The 18,404-nt window shown below is 43.6% G+C and overlaps 1 long non-coding RNA gene across 1 annotated transcript; it reads left to right on the top strand.

Moving 5' to 3' along the window:
- The first annotated feature begins 1,006 nt into the window (after positions 1–1,006).
- Positions 1,007–12,656, top strand: LOC147828456 (uncharacterized). Its single transcript, XR_015450797.1, has 3 exons — positions 1,007–5,341; positions 6,534–6,661; positions 8,929–12,656. It is a non-coding gene; the product is annotated as an uncharacterized LOC147828456 (long non-coding RNA).
- The last annotated feature ends 5,748 nt before the right edge of the window (positions 12,657–18,404 follow it).

The raw sequence follows: 18,404 nt of genomic DNA on the forward strand, positions 1-18,404 counted from the left end.
AGCCCTGCAGCAAAGGTGCGAGAGGAAATCTTGTGTGCGTGTGTGTGTGCATGCACATGCGTGTGCAAGCCATTGCCCCAGCGTGAACAAGACGCATGCTGTCCGGTTGCCTGCGTGCCAGTCTTTGTCCAAATGCAGAACGTGCAGAAGGCAGAGGTTCCAGGGCAGGAAGCAAGCCAGGAAGGGTCCTGTCTTTCTTCTTGGGTTAATGTTTAAAGAGTGGCTGGCAGAATTCCCGGAATCCACATTTTTGCCACATTCCTGAGCTGCCTGACTCTGGCCCTGCAGTTTCTTTCTCTCTCTCCCAGCAGGGAGCAGGCGGGCTATTCAAGGAGGAAGACAAGAAAACCCCAGAGGAAACCCTGGAAGCCGCAAGTCCTCCCAGAGCAAAGAGGGCCCAGCAATAAAAAGGGAGCAGTGGTCTTTCTTCTACAAAGAGCGAATGAGACGCAACGTGGGCCCAGCCTGCTCTGCTTCCACCTCTAGCTTGAGCTCTTTGTCTTCCATTTGCATTTGCATTTTGCTAAGTCTGTGTGTGTAGTGCTGAAGTACCCCAGCGCTCCTGGGGACCCGGCACAGTGTTATTTACAAGGATTGCCTTATCCACGAAGGGATGATCATCATTTCTACATCATCACTATGGGAGGATCCAACACTGCTTCACTTCACTCTGGCCTCAAACGTGTGCTTGCTAGGGGTTCGAGGAAGGTCAGCGCATGCAGGTCTCACAGGGCTGCGTAAAGTCGGCTTGGGGTCTTTGCCGAGCCCCAGCTGAGATGTAGTCTGAAGGAAGCGTAGAGTTATTTTCCATGCTGGACGGTGACTACCTAGTTTCCTTGTGAAAATGGGGAAGGATTGGATGGGAAAAGGAAACGGAAGGAAGAACAGAGAGAGAGAGAGAATAACTTCCTTGTCTTTCTTTCTTTCTTTCTTTCTTTCTTTCTTTCTTTCTTTCTTTCTTTCTTTCTTTCTCTTGTTCTCTCCTCTCTTCCTCTATTCCTTTCTCTCTTTCTCTCTCTCTTTCTCTTTTTCTCTTTCTTCCAAAGCACTGGATTTAAGCAGCCTGTGCACAAAGTCCTGATCCATCCTGAAGAATCGCTCCCGGGCCAGCTGCTCTCCGGAAGACGCCTGCACGGGGGTGGTAAAAGCTCCCTTTGCGGCCCGCTGACAGCCAGGTGTCTGGGAACTGGATGGGAGAGGAGGAATCGCTTCTTCCCGTGTCCTTCAGAACTAGGAACAGTGGGACCCTTGGGAGGTGGCTGTGCGTCAGGGAGCAGGGACATTGGGAAGGGGCTTCTGGTGGGAACCCACTGCCCCTGACCCAAGACGAACCCGTCCTAGAACCCAGAGTGCAACAGTGTGACACTGTTGAGCACATTCTCCTGCTCAAGTGGAAACCGGCCGAGACAGCACATCTCTTCCCTCATGTTTTCATGGTGATTTATTTATTTATCTGTTTTTGAGACAGGGTCTCGCTATGCAGTCCAGGCTGGTCTTGAAACTCATAGTGATCCTCCTGCCTCAGCCTCCTGAATGCTGACATTACAGGCATGCGCCACCATGTTTGTTCACCATGTGGAATCCCACAGCCCGGGCGGCTGACAGACAGCAGGGCTTGGTGCCCAGTCCTGGAGGCTGAGGTCCAAGGTCCAGGCGTGGCAGAGCCCGTGTCTGGTGAGGCTGCTTCCCGGGTCACAGGTGGTGCCTTCACTGTGTCCTCACCTGGTGGAAGGCGGGGGCTCTCTGGGGTCTGTGAGGAGGACGTGGATCCCATCCGTGCGGCTCCACCCTCAGGACCCCAGCACCTCCCAGGGCCCCAGTCCTGACACCACCTTAGGGCTGAGGATTCCACATACAGATTTTGGAAAATGCAAGATTTCAGACCAGAGAACTAGATGACTGCTATTTTTCAGATGTGGAAGTAGTTTATTATTTTCTCCAAGCATCTTCATTTTGATAATGTCAACCAAATGGCAGCAGTTCTTTGAAGTCTTGGTAAATCGGTTGCATTCTGCCTAGTAATGTGGCTCACTCTGGGTGATCTATGGATCTATACCCCCAGCATCACCCTTTCAACTCATCTAAGAATTTGGTTCGTATTTCCATATTCAGGTGTCTCCATTTATATTATATATGATGTGAATTTTACACATCTGATAGTGCCTTGAAATATGATGGTGGGAAAACAATACAAATTCAGTAGAAACTGTCCCCCAAATTTTGAATTTTGATCTTTTCCTGGGCTAGGGAAATGGAGTACAATAATATCCCACAACGCTTATCAGAAGGTTACTGGTGGGGGGGAGGGATTGGCACTTTACAGGATATTTTGTTTTGCTGAGCTATGGTGCTTTATAGGTTCGTGCATTTAGAGAATTGTGTGTGTGTGTTTACAGGAGACTGAACCCAGGCCCTTCCTGCTGAGTTACATCCCTAACCAAGTTTTTAAAAAGTTTTAAAGTTTAACAGAGCACCTTTGTAAGTCGCCAAGTTGCCTTGGCTGTGTTTGAACTTGAGATCTTCCTGCCTTAGCCTTCCAGAGAGCTGAGCTTGGAGGAGCATACCACCCTGCTTGTCACTAATGCATTTTTTACTTAATGATGTTTTCAGCTTGTAATGAGTTTATAGGGATCCAACCCCATCCTAAATCGAAGAACTACTGTATTTATTATTTATTTATTTTGGTACCGGGGATTGAACTTGGGACCTTGCACTTTCGAGGCAGGTGGCGGAACCACTGAGCTAAATCCCCGGCCCTCCTGTACTTATGTTAATTCTTATTTTTCTTCTGTGCCTACGATATAGTCACAACTTAACTATTTTTGCCCTAAGTTAACTTAGAAAAGGGCATTGCTTTTATGGGATGATACAGATCTTACTGAGAAGTACTGTCGACTTACCTGATTTTATGTTTTCATTAAACCTCCTATCTTTTTCTTTATATAACATGCAAGTGTACATGCGCATTATGAATAACGAGGATGCTTATTTTTTTCTTTCTAGTACTGGGGATGGAACCTAGGGCCTCCTACATGCCAGGCAAGGGCTCAACCACTGGGCTACAACCCAACCAGAGTTACTTTTTATTTATTTATTTATTATTATTATTTCTTTGGTACCGGGGATCGAACTCGGGTCCTTAGCTTGCAAGGCAGGCGGTGGAACCACTGAGCTAAATCCCCGGCCCTGTTACTTTTTATTTTTAAGCAGGGTCTCACTCTGAAATCCTCCTGCCTCAGCCTCCCAGAGTGCTGGGATTAATGAACACTTCACCACCCTTACCTTGAGTCTCTAATCTTTCCTCTCTAAACGTTTCTCCAAAATATTCCCTAATTCAGGCCAGACATCACTCTTTGTAATGCCTACATTATTGCATTTATAATATAATGATAATAATATTAAAGTACTAATGCTGTGCCACGTCAAGAAAGCCCTGCATGTTCCTCTCTCTGTGCAATCACCACATCATGTGCTAAGGCCTCCGACTTATTTTTTTTCCTGGAGAACAGCCAGTTCCGTTGAACCCTCAGTGACAGATGGCATGAACAAGAAAATATTCCATTTCACCCTTGAGCTGAAGACAGAGCCTAACCTATTCTTGATCAGACCCCACTGGGTAAAAACTTGCTCGTGTTCATGAAAACCAAGGGTGGAAATAACTTCAGCACATACCATTTGCTAAGGAAAGAATGAGACAAAAATAAGATTTCAAGGCCCATTCTTTCCTCTGCCACCCACCGCAAATCGATCCAATCGGAATGTAACTTGGCGTCTCCAACGCTGTGAACCTCGTGGGCTGCGACATCAAAATAAAGACCCCCAGAATGGCAGATTCTGGGACAGATGCCTCAGGAATAGATTACACACCTCGGAAATGTGGTTGGTGCCAGCAGCCACGAGCGGCTGGCTCTGCCCATGCCTCTTGCAGAATGCTGAATCACGGTCCAGGCTGTACGGGGCTTAGGTGTGGTTTGCTCAGACACATGCATTGTCTGACTTTATGATATCATGAACACCAGTATCAGTGAAGGGCGGAGGCCACATTGATACAGAAAGACTCGGTCGCTGAGACTGGTTTTGACTCTTTCCCTGCCTTGCCTTTTGTGTGATTTGTGGCTATTTTAGTTTCACGACAGTTCCTTGGATAAGACTGTTTCTGGCCTGCATCACCAGGGTGTGAAGCCCACAGAGGCTACAGAAGACTCAAAATTGTTCTAAAAATTGGGACACATCCATGGAAAACGTAAAACTGCAGATTCCTGTTTGCAGACAGCAATATCAATATGCAAAGGAAAATTCATTGACATGTTCCAAAAGGCTGCTGTTACTGTCATGGAGCATTCCCCAAGAATGCTGGTTTCCCAGGGAGAAAACGTTCCTGAGTTCACAGTCATGACACATTTCTTATCTTTGTCAAGGCGGTGTTGATGAGGGTGTGCGGTAGTCAGGTTTTGTCTCTGTGGCATATACTTGAGATCCTCAACTTTAAAACAGTAAAGGTTTACTTTGGTTCTCCGTCATGGAGGTGTAAGTGCAGGATTGGCTGTCTCTGTAGCTTTCGTCTTGTTAGGGTTTAGATCTAGATGTCGCCCAAAGTCTCCTGTGCTCAGAGCTGGGGCTTTGGAAGGTGATTGGATCATGGGGTGCTGTGCTCATCATGGATTCATCATGGATGAGTTCATAGCTGAATATGCTGTATGAAGTGGGGCCTGGTTGGAGGAGGTCACTGGGGAGTGACCTGGAAGGGTGAGTTCTTGTCCCAGCTCCTCCCTGCTCTCTCTGTTTCCTGGAGATCATGATGTGAGCATCTTTCCTCCTCCACACCCATCCACCATGATGTTCCTGCCTTGGAGCAGCCGACCATGGACTGAACCCTCTGAGACCACTGGAGCAGCCGACCAGGGACTGAACCCTCTAAGACCATTGGAGCAGCCGACCATGGACTGAACCCTCTGAGACCACTGGAGCAGCCAACCATGGACTGAACCCTCTGAGACCACTGGAGTGGCCAACCATGGACTGAACCCTCTGAGACCACTGGAGTGGCCGACCATGGACTGAACCCTCTGAGACCACTGGGGCAGCTGACCATGGACTGAACCCCCTGAGACCATTGGAGCAGCCAACCATGGACTGAACCCTCTGAGACCATTGGAGCAGCTGACCATGGACTGAACCCCCTGAGACCACTGGAGCAGCCGACCATGGACTGAACCCTCTGAAGCCATTGGAGCAGCCGACCATGGACTGAACCCTCTGAGACCATTGGAGCAGCTGACCATGGACTGAACCCTCTGAGACCACTGGAGCAGCCGACCATGGACTGAACCCTCAAAAAACCGTAAGCTAACTAAACCTCTTCTCTTTCACCTTCTAGGTGTTATTATGTCCCTGTGATGAGAAAATGACTAGGACAGGTCCCACATTGGGTCTTCATGGGGTGGGGGTCGGGAGGTGGGGTGGATGGCAGATCAGAACAGCTCACCTCCGGGACACAAATTGAAGGACAGGAACAGAAAGAGCCTATGTTCCCACAATCCTCTGCAAGGCCATGCCCCCAATGACCTTACTTCTTCCCTTAAGCCCCTCCCATTAAAGGTTCCATAGGCTCCCAGTAGCTCCAAGCTTCAGACCTAGCACTTACTCATGGGCCTTTTAGGCACACTCTAGATCTTAACTGTGTCAGGTTATGCCATGTTGAAGCTACCGGCCTGCTGCATGTCTAATCTAAAGAGTGTCTTTGAGAATGTGGGATGATTAATCAAAGCACTCCACACAGTAAATGAAAATGTGTTCCTAAGGGGTAATTACTAGACTGGGGCTCATCGGGAGGTACAGGAGGGAGATGCAGGGACGTTTGGCATTCCATTTTGTTTTCCTTTAATATTTCCCCTCATCTTTATGACATGGTTTCAATACAGGATGGGCTGGATTTTCAACATGTGAATATTTGAGATATCCCCATACGAGAGTCATTCCCTTTGAACATATGGAGATGCAAACCGCAGCACGACAATGTGTATCTTCAGCTCACCAACAGAGCATGTGTGTAAAGCCATCTCTTCACAATTCGAAACACACACCATGAGCCCCAGCGGGAGCGGCCTGGGATGTTTGGCTAGGGGTACAGTGACTCACAGACACACAGGATGAGAAGCAATTCAGAGAGCACACAGCCAAGTGTCCTCCAAAATCTATCAACAGTGCTCACGCACACCAGCATGGGTCTGAGGTGTGGACGCCCCACTTGAAATTTGGCATCGTGATTGGATCTGAAAGGCTTCCCCGAAGCTCATTATATTGAAGTCTTGTTCCCCACAGAGCAGTGTGCAGAAAGGTGCTGTTTGAGAAGTGATTGTGTCCTGAGAGCTTTAACTTCAGCAAGTTGATCACCCCGTCCATGAGTTTGTAGGTCAATGGCTTTATGAGGAACTATGGGGATGTGTAAAGCGGGTAACCGGGAGTGGACCCCAACAGACCATATCTGGCCCCCGGTCCTTTCTTATCTCTCTGTCTCTTTCTTCCCTTTTTAGTCACTGTGAAGTGAACAACTTTGCTCCACCATGGCCTTCCGCCATGACGTTTGTACTTCACCACAGACTTAGCAGCTGTACAGCCAGGCAACCTTCTGAAATCATAACCAACATCAACCTTTCCTCCTGTAAGTTGGTTTCCTCAACTATTTCAGCATAGCAGAAAGCTAACACATTCCATTTGCTCCCACATTAGAGACTTGAATATATTTATGTAGCCTTATAGAATGAGAGGTCTGGAAAGAATCTCAAGTAAGTCCTGTTTCCCCAAAATTCTATCTAGGAATAAATGCATGAACCCCAAGGTACATTTGAGAATGTGTGGCAATGATGATATTTGCCTAAGACTTCCCACTGGGGCTTAGACATGCCTTAACATTTAGCATCCACTAAAAAATGTCGTATGCATCACAATGATCTCAGTGAAAACATAAAGCAAACATGAAATTAAACCTGCCTATGATATATTAATGCCAGGTAAAGATTTAATATATTTAAATATATTAGGAGGTAGAAGCACCAATGATCAATGTTCTTTGATGGCTTCCAGTTTTCAAAAAAATCAAATACACACTTGTAAGTTTCTCAGCTAGGGAGCTTTCAATTGGTGGGACGAAATACCTGACATACACAATTTAAAGGAAGACAGGTTAATTTTGACTCATGGTTTCAGAGGGATCAGTACATGGTTGGCTGCTCCAATGTTCTCACAGGGTTCAGTCCATTGTCAGCTGCTCCAATGGTCTCAGAGGGTTCAGTCCATGGTCGGCTGCTCCAATGGTCTCAGAGGGTTCAGTCCATGGTCAGCTGCTCCAATGGTCTCAGAGGGTTCAGTCCATGGTCGGCTGCTCCAATGGTCTCAGAGGGTTCAGTCCATGGTCGGCTGCTCCAATGGTCTCAGAGGGTTCAGTCCATGGTCAGCTGCTTTAAGGCAGAAGCACCATGGCAGATGGGTGTGGAGGAGGAAAGACGCTCACATCATGGCATCCAGGAAGCAGAGTACAGAGCCAGAAAGGAAGAGGGTGGCAACAGATAGACCTTTCCAGGTTGTGCCCAAAGAGAATTACTTCCTCAAAAAAGACCCCACTTTCTAATAGACCATTCAGGTAATGGCCTCACCAATGGGTCAGTCCACTAATACATTTAGAGCCCTTATTATCCAAGCACCCATCTAGACCCCATCTCTGACAACTGCCACAGTGTGGACCAATCCTCAACACATGAGGAGGACACTTCATATTTAAGTGTGACAATTTTCCTTGTAAAAAGCTCAAAAACAGGCCGTTTCTTACACTGACAGTTTATTAGTTTGGTACCCTGATCTGTAGGACACCCAATGAAATTGTTTTTCTGAATACCTGTTCTCATGCCTTGCTTACTTTACAACACGAATGTCTTCAGGCAGTGGATTCTTCAGTTGTTGGTGTACAAATCTCCACTCTTCAAGCTGGGCATAAAGAGGTCTTCTTCATAGAGACTTTATGAGTTCACCATTGAGGAATCTCTCTCTCTTTTTTCCTCTTTCCCCGTTGTGCACAGGGAAAAATATTGGTTGCTAGCTTATAGCATAGATGCTCGTTAATGTATGATGAGGTCCCATCCAATAAAGCCATCACCAGTTGAAAAACATTATAAGTCAGAATGCATAGGGTAAACTTAGCCTGATAGCTGATTAGCATAGTTTAGCTCAGAACCCTCCCATTAGCCCACAGTTGAACAAAGTCATCTAACAAAAAGCCTGTTTTGTGCCTTGCAACCACAAGGTCCCAAGTTCGATCCCCAGTACCAAAAAAAAGAAAGCCTGTTTTGTAATAAAGTGTTGATGGCCTCAAAATCATCAAATATTGCAGTGGTTGTGGAAAACAGAATGGCCAAAAATATCATGAAAGTAGAACCCTAATCAACCGGGGAGTGCCTGTCCTCATTTGTGGCCCTCTCTTCCCAACACGCTGTTAACTCCGTGTACACAAGGAAAGAGATGGCTCTAAAAGTTGTTGAAACACCAGTTGAATCCATCGAAGACATATCTCACGTTTTAAGAGGGGCGTCGTGAACACCCGGTACCCAGATGTATGGGCAACGTGAGCTTCCATTTTTACAATTTGCTACGAGTGTGGAAACTAACCTCCAAATGTGTGGAGCTTATGTGAGGCCTATTTATAGCCAACAATTTGGGCTCAGTATATTGGGGGATGACTTCACTCGCTAACCATATACATATCCAGCACAGAAAGCAAATTCCACTCGGGCTGCCTCTAAATCGCTCCCTGGTGGTTTCCTTTCTGCCACGTGGAATCTCCTCTTTGACGTGCTCTGGCTAATTTATTATATATCAAAATTCCCCCTGTATATCTATGGCAAAACAACAAAACGTTCCTTCTGGTTTATCTTTCAGGTGCTCCGTGGATTTTGTATTAGGTTGATTCATGGGGATTTTTTTTTGGATGGTCAAATCCTAAATGTAAGGTGGTGTAGTGTTTACACACAATGTACACACATGCTCCAATGTGCTTCAATAGATGACTTATAATACCTACTGCAATGGGAGTGCTATGAGAGTGCTATTCTTTAGAGAAGAAGTATAAGAAAGAAGTCTGTAGCTGGACTGAGATTACTGCTACACAAAAATATATCACCAAAATATATAGGAGAAAAGGCATGCTTATATCAAATAAAATAGTGTTCGTACAAGCGCAAAAGGAAATTTCCTTTTTTTGTGACCCCGAGAACAAAACCTGCAATATTTTGGTGCGTGCTAAGCAGTCTGATTTTTATCCGGTGAATGTTTCCTGCCATAAACTAACGAAGACTGATTCACCGGAGAAAAGACCCGTGTGCATGTCGCATGACAGGAGGCAGTCGCGTGCTGTAACTGTCCACTTCGCAAGAGGATTCTTCCCATCCACGCTCCTCTCGCTAGAAGGCACAGTGAATGTAGGAGATGTGGGTGACTTAGGAGCTCATGCACGGTCATTTCAGCAGCTCACTGGTTCTGAAGGTAGACGGGAGTACTTGGTCAAATGATTCTCTTTCGAAATTTAAATGAAACCAAAGGAAAGATGCTATCTTTGTGACAGTTCATCCTGACTTGACTGGATTGGCTGGGGAGATGTCAGGGAGGTCAGCAATTCGTAGTGGGCTGTGGATGTGTGACCATGGGTTGACATCTTCTCCTGGTCCCTTTCTCTCTTTTCTGGGTCCCGTGAATTATGCATCATTTCTTCTGCTGTAGTTTCTGCCCCAAACGTCTGAATCTCAAAGCTAAATAAACCTCCCTTCTTTTATATCGTGAGCGGTGGGTATTTGGGGAAATACCGACGGGCAAGCTGCCCAGTAGAGTCCTTCTGGGGGAATTTAACCCAGCAATGATCCTGTTGGCACGTCTTCCTTTCTGACCCACATCGTGAGGTTTCCAAACCGGGATGTGAAGGGATTGTGTTCTCTTTCAGGGTTTGATGCTTGTGCCAATGAGAAAATTCCAGACAACTTCGGCAGGTTGGAGGTGAGAGGAATAAGACAAAATTAGAAGGATATTCCTCGTGAGCTTGTTTTTTGAAGACTTTTAAATTTCCTTTAAATCTAATTGCTCAACATGCACCAAACAATATCTTTTGGGGCTTTGCTTCTCAGAGTTCCAACCTTTGTTTAAAGCTGGTAAATGTTGGGGTTGGTTGTTAGGCAGCCATCGACAATGCACCTTTAGTAACAGGTCATGTGGTGGAAATTTCAAAGCTCCCACCCACAAGCTTACAATTTATTCCCACACCAAAGAGAAGCACACCAGCTCTGGGCATGGTGGTGCCCGCCTGTGATCCCAGCACTTGGGAGGCTGAGGCAGGAAGATCGCCACGAGTTCGAGGCCAGCCTAGACTACATGGTGAGACCCACATCTTCGGGCGTTCACTGAGCTCCTCAAGGTCTCATTCATTGGATTTCCCAACGAAGGTCTCAAACTGGCCACAGTCAAGATTTCTTCAGGTTTTGACTTTTGTTAGGAAGCCTTGTTCCGGGCTCTGAGGTTTCCAAACATTTCTCTGCTGGTGACAGAGTCCGTTTCCGCTGATCTTCCGGCTGCTGTGCCTTCTATTCCTAGAATTTAAATGCTTCTGTCATGCAAAGGCAGATGCACTCTGTTTCTGATTTATTTTCTATTAACTCACTCAGTACTTTTTTTTATATGTACAAGAACTCTTCTGAGACCATTTAATATACTATTTTGATCTTTCTTTCCTAAAAGCATGAAGCCGTATACATATATACCCCCCCCACACACTTAGGGTAGAGATCTGGAATAGATTTACGTGATGATCCAAACAGCCAACTCATGCATTTTGAATGGTACCTAAACTTGGAAAAAATAAATCCCCTAGACTTTTTTATTTTCTTTAAGAGAAAAATCTGATCTTGACTCTCTGGCCTCGCTCAGAATGTGCTTTGTGTTTGTTTTTTCATCATTCCAAATAAGCTTCAATATTGTACAGTACAGCATCCCTCCCACTGGTTATATTTAACCACTTCGAAGCTTTTCCAAAACAATGAGAATGAAGCTTCTGCGAATGGAAATGGGAACAAGACTTGGAGAGAGCAGGAAGGGAGGAGAGGGAAAGAGACAAAAAATCAAAGAATTAAGGTGTGTAATGTACATGCACCAAATCCACACACAGACTGAAATCATTATGCAGTGCCAACATGGACTGAAATACACGTAACCTAAAATGTAAACATGGGTGAGTCGTCTAAATGATAATTGTGATCCCCCAAATGGCACAGGGAAATACTAAAAATATCATATATGATTTGAACCTGGTGATAATTTTCTAGGAAAACTTGGTCATGTTGGGAAGTGGGAGGGGAAGGGGAAAGGAAAGAAGGGAAAGGAAAAAATATGAGAAAAGGAAAAATGGAAACCAAGTCTCTGTAAATAGGGAAGGGGGGAGGGGTGAAGGGAGGGCTAGGAATGGGGAAAAAATAAGAACCAAGATCCATCATGTAAAGGTACAAGATCCCAATGATGAATGTAACTGTACTGTATACCTAAATTAATTTCCTTATAATCCTCTGCCTTGCTTTGGACACAGTTGGATAACCAAGATACATCATGTAAAGGTACAACTTCCCAGTGATGAATGCAACTGTATTGTATGCCTAAAATGCACCAATAAACTTAATGGGGGAAAACAATTAAACAAATGAAGGTGAACACAGACAGAGACATGAAAGGTGGGATTATATATATCGTCAGTTGGGAGACTGGTTGCGTCAGTGGTACAAATCGTCCCCTGGCCCCAGAAAATATGAGTAAAATTCCCTCAAAGCGCCCCAGCTCCGATATAAGCGTATGTGCATGTGCAAGAACCATGACGATAAGACGCTTAACTTCCCGTGCCCTGAAGTAGAACCAGATCCCCGATGAAAGAGCAGTAGACAAAATCTGGCAGGACGACCCCTATTGTATCGCACGTTATGCTAAAGGGAATTCGAGGCATGGGGCACCTTTCACCATCTTGGTTTTTCCAGCAAGTTTCTGGAGCTGGAAGAAAGGAACCAGTTTGGCACCTCCCCTCTGATTTCCTGGATCGTAGTCTGTAGACGTCAGCACTTTGATCACCTTTTTTTCTCACGTGGCTGCCAGGAAAGGAACGAAGTAGGAGGACTGTTCGTTTTAGGAAACATTTACTCAGTGGCACCGGCTGCCAGATCGCACCAGGTGTGTGTAGCGGGGAGGGAAGGTGCTGTAGGTCTCAGCCTGCAGGGGCTCAGAGCGTGTGGGTGAAGAACTGACGCTCTTGAGGGGATCCCAAAAGAGGGAAAAGACAAAGGGATGCTCTCCTCGGAAATGTCCCCTGGGAACCATGACCTCACTGTCTAAATCAGGGTGAATAAAATGTAAATAAGGGCAATGTCTGAATGTCTGTGCTTGCCGTGTGACTCGTTTTCTCAAAAATGCCTTCCATTGTAAATATTTGTTCATTTTATAAATCTTTCATTCTCTCCCTGTATCTATCAGTATGTATGGTATGATGATAAATACACGGTAAGAACAAAGAGAATAGAGAGAAAATAATATATTAGAAGAGAGCATGTTTAGATCAATCAGAGAAATAGTGTCAATAAATGGATAGAATTCATGGATGGATAGAATGCATGGATGGATGGATGGGTGGGTGGCTAGCTGGATGGATAAATAGATACAATAGATGAATAGATGGGTGGATGGATGCATAGGTATGTAGATGGATGGATTGATGCATGGATGGATAGATGATTGATAGATTCAACAGATGATGAATGGATAGTTGGATGGACAGATAAATGAATGGGTAGATGATCCAACAGATGAATATATGGATGGATAGATATATAGAGAGATTCAATAGATGGATGGGTGGACAGAAAGATGGATAGATTTAAAATAAGAATGGATGGATGGGTGGATGGATAGATAGGGTCAATAGGTAGATGAATGGATGCATAAATAAATTAAAAGGTAGATAAAAAAAATCTCAGTTTGCTTTCTGAGCATAACATTGATTTTAGACAATAGGGGAGTTTCTGAGACCACTGAGTAATATACCATGTGTATGATGCCATGCTCCAGTTCATTTCTGTTTTAATAATGAATTTATTTTAATTGACAAAATTTGGATGTATTTATGGTATATGACATGATCTCAAGAAAGATGCATACATTGAAGAATAGCTAGATTGAACTAATTAACATATGCATTACCTCACACACTTATAATTTTTTTCTTTGTGGGGAGAACACTTTGAATGTACATTCAGCAGTTTTCAAGAGCCCAAAATATTGTTATTAATGAAGTCATAATGTTGGCTCTCAACTCTCTGGAACATATTTCCACAGTGCACCAGTGAGCCACACACACACACACACACACACACACAAACGGTACTGTCTCAGAATAGCCATGGAACTGTGAATGAAAAGTCCCACATTTAATTATTCTTGGGTGCATTTCCAATCTGAAATTCTATATTTTGTACGAAGGATGAGTGTATTTGGGGGCAGGAGACCAAATAGTCTTAAACATACACTCACACCAAACTCACCCGCCGAAATGACAAAATTGCCTGTAGTAAGATCCTATTGTTTATTTCATTATTTTAAAAAAATTTTATTTTTATTTTATTCATTTATTTATTTTGGTACTGGGGATCAAACTTGGGACCTTGCACTTGTGAGTCAGGTGGTGGAACCACTGAGCTAAATCCCCGGCCCTAAGATTCTATTGTTTCTAAAACACTTGCTACACATTTATCTGAAAATCTTAGCTGACTTAGAAATTGTCTTTTGAAAAAAGTTTCCAGTTTTATCAGCAGATGACTGCAAATTAAAATTGCGTCTATTTAAGGGGAAGAAAGTGTTTCTTTCATCTCTCTCTGCCTTGTGGAGTGATCACTCAAATCAAGCAAATTAGTATCTCCATCACCTCAGATAATTAATTACCACTTTTAAAGATGAGAACATTTAATATCTACTCTTTCACCAAATTTCAAATTTATGGTACAGTATTATTCACTATGGTTGCAAAGCTGTCTACCCAGCATTCAAAATTTGCTCATCTTAAAGAGAACTGAAAGTTTGTACCCTTTGACCAGTATTTTCCTCTTCCCCTGATCTTTGAAAAATCATTCTATTCTCCCTTTTTCTGGATTTCCATGTGCCACAGAAGGAATCTGGACCCCTTCCTATCTTACGCCGTATTAAAAAAAAAATGAACTCAAAAGGGATGACATACTCATAATGTAAAACCTGATACTACAAAATTTCTAAAAGAAAACAGGAAAAGAGCCCCTTCATATATCCTGGGCAATGAATGCTTTTTTCACAGAGAACAAAAGTAAAAATAAAAAAGTAGGACTACATCAAACTAAAAATCTTCTTCACACCCAAGCAAATAAGCAATGAAATGAACAGACAGCCAATAGAGTTGGACAAGATATTTGTAAATTACATGTATTCATGAATATCTCACCACTGGGACAGCCACAATATAAAGGAGGAGAAGTTTATTAAGTTCATGGTCTCAGAGGGTTCAGTCCATGGTCGGCTGCTCCAGTAGGCTCAGGGGGTTCAGTCCATGGTTGGCTGCTCCACTGGTCTCAGAGGGTTCAGTCCATGGTTGGCTGCTCCACTGGTCTCAGAGGGTTCAGTCCATGGTTGGCTGCTCCAATGGTCTCGGGGGGTTCAGTCCATGGTCAGAGAGAAGGGAGGAGCTGGGACAAGAACTCACCCTTCCAGGTCACACCCCAGTGACCTCCTCCAGCCAGGCCCCACCTCCTACAGCTCATTCACCAGGAGCTCATCCATGATGATCCACTGATGAGCACAGCGCCCCATGACCCAGTCACCTCCCAAAGCCCCACCTCTGAATACAGGAGCCTTTGGGGACATCTAGATCTGAACCCTAACACCAAATACATACCGGATAAGTGGGTAACACTACTCCTACAACCAAATAGCAAACAAACCAAAACCAACAAAAAACCCAATGAAAACATTGGGCAAAGGACCCTAATAGATTATTTTCTAAACAAGATACACAAATGTCTATCAGGTATTGAAGTGGTGTTCAACGTCACTAATCAAGAAAATGCAAATCAAAAACAGTGAGATATCTCCTTATTAAAAAAATTAAAAATACTATCAAAAAGTCCAAAAGAGGGCCAGGGATTTACCTCAGTGGTTCTGGCACCTGCCTCACAAGTGCAAGATCCTGAGTTCAATCCCCAGTACCAAAAAAAAAAAAAAAGTCTAAAAGAATTCTCTTACGCTGAAGGAGAATAAAGCCGTATGTGTTTGTGCTAGGATGAATGCTTTACAGATATCCTTGTAGGAAGGTGAGCTGATAACTCCAAACTATGAAGAAGGAGAAAACATCAGTCAACCTAATGTCTTTGCCACTGGTGGAATGGGTTAGGGTTAGAGTTGATGTTTGTCTCATATGGATTTGCAATAAATGACACCCAACATTCAAATACTATCAAACTGCATTGCTGTCGAGATTTTTGCCTGTGGGATTGTTTTTATCAAGGATGCAGAGGTGCATATATGTAGGAGAAACATGCCTAAAGATGTAGAATCCTGTCTTTGTACAACTACAAAGATGAAGATGGTGGATTGTATTCAAGATTTTCCCAAAATATGTAGATTGGAGCTGCCCGAGATAGGACAGAAGATGAATACATAAGTGAGGTGATGGATATATTAATTTCTTTTACTACACTGTTTGATTATTTATGTGCACCTTGTAGAGTCATGTTGTATATCTTAAGCAAACACAATAAAATTTATTTTTAACAAGCTTCACAATTCAGAGAACTATATCACTGATTTGCATTGCTTCTGGTTTGTACATTGTTTAAAAAAAATTTGCCTTTCTTTTTCTTGCTGGGGAAGGAATCCAGGAGCTCATGCTGGCCAATGTGAGCTACATCCCTGGCCCTTTTTTTAGGTAATCCTCAATGCAAAATAGACTGAACAGATGTGAATGTTTGGCTCCTATTTTTGGAAAGGCTCTTTTTTTTACTGATAAATTTTCTTTCCAAGTAAAATCTTGCAATCCAAAGGCCAAGAGAGTTCCAAGGATGTTTATTTTTCCATTTTTCTCTGTCATCCCCCCCTCCCACAAAATCACATGGAATCATAATAGCACAATTCCAGATGCCCACCTTGACATTTTTTACAGCAATTCCTCAAGTGGTTTTTAAGCTTCTCACTGTAGGACCTAATAAGCTGGGCAAAACCAGGTAATCATCAAGGGAAATACTGTGTGTAGTTTCTCCCTACTTCTGTGGCCTGGAAATGGTACTGCCTTAGGCCTCTCTTCCGACATTCCTTGTGCCAGCACCACGTGGGACAGAAAATCAGGCTTGCAGGAGAGTTTTCTTGCATCATCCTGAGTCCGTCCGTCTGTTTCCTCGGATTTCGAGAGTCCTGTGATTTATTAGGCAGCAGGCCAAGGAGTCAGTGGCCTTACACACTCAGGGCTGAAAACCCGAGGGTTCAGTCCCATGTCGGGAGGAGGAAGCAGAGTGTCCTGCTCTTGGGGATTTGAGAAATCGGCCGTGTACAGTTCTCTCTTCACCGTAAAGACTGGGTGAATAGGTTAGGGAAAGAATGAATGAAGGGGGAAACAGGGAGAGCAGCGGAAGTGGGAAACAGTTGTGTTCTCCCCACGAGGGCGTTAACGAAAAGCCTGTGCTGATGAGGAGAGCACGGGGTGCTCTGCAGCAGGCTCCAGGTTTTCCTAACAAAGCCAAACCTCACTTCTTTTCCAGTAAAGCTGTTTAAAAAATGAAGGCATGGAGGTCTGATCCTTGCTTTGGGGAGGAGGAGGAGGAAGAGGAGGAAGAGGAGGGGGAGGAATTCTGCCAACGCCAGGCTGTGTGAAAAAAGCCAGACACCCCAGACAGCCTCCTATCTGATCGGGCTTACAGGAGGGACTGGAATTCGTAAATCCACAAAGTGATAAGTGGCTGCCAGGGCCTGGGGGTGGATAACAGGGAGCCAATGCTGACTGCTATCGGGGACATGCCCTGGAGCTACGTGCTGAGTGTGAGCAATGCCACACAACTGAGCTCTTTCAATGGGTGCTTTCTGGCTTAGGTGAATTTCCATCCCACTCCATAAAAACCAACCAACCAACCAACGGGTGCTTCTCTTCTGCCTCCATGAAGACTTTTAAGACAAAATTGAATTTCGACACAGGTTCTTGCTAAATCTCTAAGCTGCCCGGGCTGCAATGGAACCTGCAATCCTCCTGGTTCAGCCTCCCAGAGTCCTGGAATGACAGGCGGGTGCCAGCATGCCTGCTCGAAGCTCCGTGTTTGTATCTGTGTCTGTCTATCCACGTGTGTGTCTGCACGATGCGTGTATCTCTAGATATCTATATCTCTGTACTACATTCATCCATCTACAGCTATTCCATATTTACCTATCTGTACCGGTACTAGATCTTTATCTCAATCTACATGTTCATATCTGTAAAGATATTCAATCTATACGTCTATATATTTGATATATTTATATCGAATCTGCTTATGTCTATACATTGATATCTATATCTAGACGATATTCTACATATACATTTGTGCCTGTATCTATATTTTTATCCATGTCTATACATTTATTTACTTATATGAAAATACAACATAGATATACATAGTATAAATACAGATGTAGATACGGTGTAAGTATCAAAATATATAAAATACATAAATATATAGAGATGTATAAATATAAAAGAATAAACATATATACATAGATATAAATAGGGAAATATGGCACCAACATAGATATATAGATCAGTAAATATTATGCATGTCTGTATATCTGTATTTATAGCTGTCTATATCATATACTACATTTATCTATCTATATGTAGACCATATTTACATATCTGTATCTATATTTATACTATAGCCACATCTGCATCTCTATATTTATATCTACAAATATTTATATATTTATATCTAATATCTTTATATCTTTGCATGCACAACTAATTTATCTATATTTATATTTATAAATCTATGTCAGCATGTATATCTGCATATTTACAGTTATCTATACTGTGTAGACAGTTATCTTACTATGCTTATCCATCTGTCACCTCTCTCTCTCTCTCTTCATATATATATATATATATATATATATTTTTTTTTTTTTTTGGTACCGGGGATCAAACTCGGGACCTTGCACTTGCAAGACACGCGGCAGAACCACTGAGCTAAATCCCCAGCCCTCCCACTGCTATATTTAAATCTATACCATATTTACCTATTTATACCTGCATCTTTATTATATCTACAATTGAATCTGTATCTGTATATTTATGTTTCTCTCTG

Source organism: Heterocephalus glaber, unplaced genomic scaffold, assembly GCF_053883595.1.
Source record: "Heterocephalus glaber isolate CG9 unplaced genomic scaffold, H.glaber_assembly_v1.0 deba00001072, whole genome shotgun sequence".
In the NCBI taxonomy this organism is placed as follows: Eukaryota; Metazoa; Chordata; class Mammalia; order Rodentia; family Bathyergidae; genus Heterocephalus; species Heterocephalus glaber.